At 40.4% G+C, this 4,744-nt stretch overlaps 1 pseudogene; it reads left to right on the forward strand.

Moving 5' to 3' along the window:
• Positions 1-627: 627 nt before the first annotated feature.
• On the forward strand, positions 628-1,397 carry LOC105875346 (GTP-binding nuclear protein Ran-like; annotated as a pseudogene).
• Positions 1,398-4,744: the final 3,347 nt, after the last annotated feature.

The following is a 4,744-nucleotide window of genomic DNA, read 5'->3' on the forward strand; positions in this document are numbered from 1 at the left end:
TTGGTAAATGCTGTCCAGAAAACTCCTATCCTGGGGAAAGTGGACATTCTTACACTGTAACTCAATTCTTCAAATCACCGGGCAATGTAGTTTGGGATTAGTTACTTCTCTGAAGTGCAAAGCTCTTTATTTTGTTCTCAAGTATTTGAATTCTAATATTCAAATAGATTCCTTTTCCACCTTCTCCCGATAAAGAATTTAAATTCTAAAACAGAAAAAAAAAAAAAAAAAACCATGGAACAAACTTCTTCCCAGACTAATGATTCTACAAATCATGAATCCACATGTGGCGATGCAGGAGTTTACATACAGATGGATGTGAATGTGTGATTGTGCAAAGAATTAGAATTCATTGCAAACACCATTTGTTTGCTTCTGGTGACCAAGATCCCTAAGGCTTTAACATTGTATTTTTTATTTACATTACCATTAAAGTAATGGCAATGTAAGTGGCAATGTAAATATTGTATTATCTAATTCAGGAAGGTCTCTGCATCCATCAAAATTTCTCATGGATTGATACTTGTTTGGGAAATCCATGAAGTTTTTCACTATCATGTGTTCCTGTTTTATCTGCAGACATCTTTCTGCAGACTGTGACACATTAAGAGTCCAAAAAGAGCTCAGTCGGACGGGCGCGGAGACGCTTCTGGAAGGAACGCCGCGATGGCCGCCCAGGGAGAGCCGCAGGTCCAGTTCAAGCTTGTGTTGGTTGGTGACGGTGGTACCGGGAAAACTACATTCGTGAAACGTCACTTGACCGGTGAATTCGAGAAGTATGTAGCCACCCTAGGAGTCGAGGTCCACCCCCTCGTGTTCCACACCAACAGAGGACCCATCAAGTTCAACGTGTGGGATACCGCTGGCCAGGAGAAGTTCGGGGGCTGAGGGACGGCTACTACGTCCAAGCCCAGTGTGCCATCATAATGTTTGATGTAACATCAAGAGTTACTTACAAGAATGTGCCTAACTGGCATCGAGATCTGGTACGAGTATGTGAAAACATCCCCATTGTGTTGTGTGGCAACAAAGTGGATATGAAGGACAGGAAAGTGAAGGCAAAATCGATTGTCTTCCACCGAAAGAAGAATCTTTGGTACTACGACATTTCTGCCAAAAGTAATTACAACTTTGAAAAGCCCTTCCTCTGGCTTGCTGGAAAGCTCATTGAGACCCTAACTTGGAGTTCGTTGCCATGCGGCTCTTGCCCCACCAGAGGTTGTCATGGCCCGGCCTTGGCAGCGCAGTGTGAGCACGACGTAGAGGTGGCCCAGACCACCGCTCTCGCGGATGAGGGGATGACCTGTGAGATGAAGCTGGAGCCGGCGTCAGAAGTCTGGCTTTACAGGCTGTCCTGTGATGTCAGCGGTGCAGCGTGTGGCCACTTTATTATCTAGCTAAATGGAACATGTGCTTCATCTGTGCGATGCTGAAGGAGATGAATGGGCTTCGGAGTGAATGGCAGTTAAAAAAATACCGTCATTGTTTGGACCTGCGTATTTAGCTGTTCTGGAACGCAGTTGATTCCTCCTTGAGTTTCAAATATAAGACTGCTACAGTCACGTCACAATGTTTAGTGGTGAAATCCTGTTTGTTAACTGTCCTTCCCATTCCTTTTCGTTTAGAATCAGAATAAAGTTGTATTTCAAATATCTAAAAAAAAAAAAGTCCAAAAAGAGAAGGTGACTGCACATGTATAGCCAGTGTAGTGAAATACATTCAGTTATGCTATAAACACAGCGCAGAGGCTCGCCACTTACTACTTGGTGATTAATAAAAAGGTGCTGAATGCAGGGACATGTCTCACGCCCTCGCTCAGTTACTACAGCCACTCTTCTTCCAGCAAAAGGCAAGTCTTGCAGATGATGGAGACTGGATTTCACAATGACAGGCTCTTTATAATAGCCCAACAAAATGCAGCTTGGATTGCAAATAAGAAGAGGTTGGATTTTTCTATTTCTTTTTTTCAAACTAATAAAAATGAAGGCAATAAAGATGTTTAGATAAAGAAAAAAATCTCTGATCTAATTAAATGTTCTCTAAATCTGAAGGTACACATACATTGTGAAAAGTTTGTTCTTCCAATTGAGCTACTATACTTCCAAAAATTTTATAGCAGGAAAATATATATTAATTTGTGGTCGTTAATAAAATTACCTCTCTTATGTGAAAATTATTTTTACCATCTTTTTCCACTGTGGTTTCAGGTTCAGACAGTAAAGACATTTCTCTATATCAATTGCATGCAGGGTAATATGTAGTGGAATGTGAATTATGTCCAGTATCATGTGAGTAAGCCACTAAGTTAATGAAAAATATGTTATATAAAAATACGTTTATATAAAGAAAGAAAAAATATATTATCTTTATATATTACATATATAACACATATGTATTTGTCTGATAGATACTGATCATTGAAAGTCTAAAGAAACATATATGTCGCATTTTTGGGTGGCTGAATGTATACACTTTGTTGATGAAGTGCTGTCCACTGTAAACTCTAAACCAGGCACTAACCATTTGTCTGCTCCCACACTGTGAGAACCAGAGCAGGCATGTAAACAGAAATGCAAACAACATTCCTGCTGAGGACGTAGGGATTATTTGTCCAAATTCAAAGTAAGTCCAGTGTATATGTTTCTCTAACAGTGCAGCAACTACTTGCCCATTCTCCTCTCGCTGTCTCTTGGTTTCTTTTTGCCATGGTAGAATTAAATATTGTCATTTTCTGGGTGTTTCTTTCCTGTGGCTGGGCTTGGCTGTACCAACTCCCATTTCCCCCTGTTTCCGATGTAGCTGACACATAAGCTCGCATTTGCCTTGCTCACCACTGCGCTGGGGGCCGCTGGGTTCCTTTGTTCTCAAGTGTATTTCAGAGCAACGTAGCACAAAAGAAGCAGAGGAGATTTTTTTTTAATTGATATACAGCAAATCCAAGGGGAAGGTCTAGAATTTATGTAATAGGTTTTAAATGTGTTGAGAGATATTTTGGATAATTCTCAACTGAGGAAGACATTTTGCTCAACACAATTGAATTCTCACTTCCATTGATTTCAAATGTTGTTTTTAGACAGCTCTGATATTTTAAAATGCTGTGTCCAAGTGCAAAGACTAGTTTGATCAATTCATTGACTGTATGCCTGTTTCTACTAGTTCTTTGATAATATCTTCCCACCGGTTTTTTTATGTTTCTTTATCATAGAGGCCATTGCCAGGGACTCTTGAATATAGCCACCGTGCTCGGGGCTCTAAGACCTGACTTATTCTTTAAGAGATGATGATGGATGGGGAAAAACACTTTTGTTCAAGCTTCCATGAACTTCTGGAAGCAGACAAAAAAAAAAGACCAAGAGGAAAAGTAGGGACAGAAGGAAAGAAGACAAAGAGGAAGAAAGGAAAAGGAAGGAAGGAAGGAAGGAAGGAAGGAAGGAAGGAAGGAAGGAAGGAAGGAAGGGAGGGAGGGAGGGAGGGAGGGAGGGAGGGAGGGAGGGAGGGAGGGAGGGAGGGAAAGAAGAAAGGAGGGAGGGAAGAAAGGAGGGAGGGAGGGAGGGAAGAAAGGAGGGAGGGAGAGAAGAAAGGAAGAAGGACAGTGTCACTATATGTTTATCACATTTTCCTGTGGAGAAAGCTTCCAGAAATAACTGCCATATGTGGCTGTTGTGAACCACCACTGGGACTATTGCCATATGCTTCCAAAATGAATATGTTACCTGAGTAAGAGACACAATCTCAAGTTCTGACTCAACGAATTGGTATTAGGGTGGGGAAAAGCCATTAACTCATGTTGCTGCCTTTTCATAAAACAAACCAAGTGATCCTGTAATACTGACCTCTGGGGCTCAGTCCAGTCAGGTTTCAAAATATCCCAAGCTTGAAGGCTTCTACCATTTCCCTCAGAGACTATTCCATCATCCAACTGATATTAAACATAAGGAAGTTTTTCCAATTATTATTCCCCAACTTCCTTTTTTTCTGAATGTCATCCTATTATTTACACTATTTCAATGTGCTTTATTTTTATACCTTGGATTTTATAGCCTTCAAGGACTGGAAGATGGTTGTCATTTAACCCTCTTTGTCCAAACTGTTGCCAAGAGAACACAAAAGAGTTATTAAATTGTGCATTACTGAAGGTTTGTAAACTCTACTCATAAATCAAGAATCCTAAAGTCTTGAGAAACAGGGATATGATAAAAGGAAAATTGCCTTTTACATTTACTTTTCTTTCCTAGTTTCAAGCTCTTCTACCAACTGAGAGATGTTTCCAATGTTCTGCTAAAACCCTAGTGTGAATGAGAGCCACAGACCGTCAGGGTGAGAAGGAGGCTTCCTTAAACGTGATCTGGTCCTATTCTTCTTGTACTGATAGAGCTTCAAATATTCCTGTCAAGTCATCATTCATACTTGACTAGCAAGGGACACAGATAGAGAAATATAACTCCACTAAATGGATGAAACAAATCTTTAGCTACGATGGTACAGTTCACGTCTGCCATGAGATCAAGCTACAGCTGTTTGTTTCTCCCTGTCTTGGAGAAACAGCTACCACAGAGCTCAGGCAATCATTGTCTGTCCACAGATCAGGAATTCTGGAATTTAAATACTAATCTCATTTTATTCTCATAGTCTCATAAAGTGGATTTATCTCCATTTCAAAATGAGAAAATCGGATTAAAGTTTCAATTAACTTGCCCGAGTTCTCGCAGGCTCTAACTATTGGAATCACAGCTTGTAATTGTGG

Source organism: Microcebus murinus, chromosome 4 (genome assembly GCF_040939455.1).
Source record: "Microcebus murinus isolate Inina chromosome 4, M.murinus_Inina_mat1.0, whole genome shotgun sequence".
In the NCBI taxonomy this organism is placed as follows: domain Eukaryota; kingdom Metazoa; phylum Chordata; class Mammalia; order Primates; family Cheirogaleidae; genus Microcebus; species Microcebus murinus.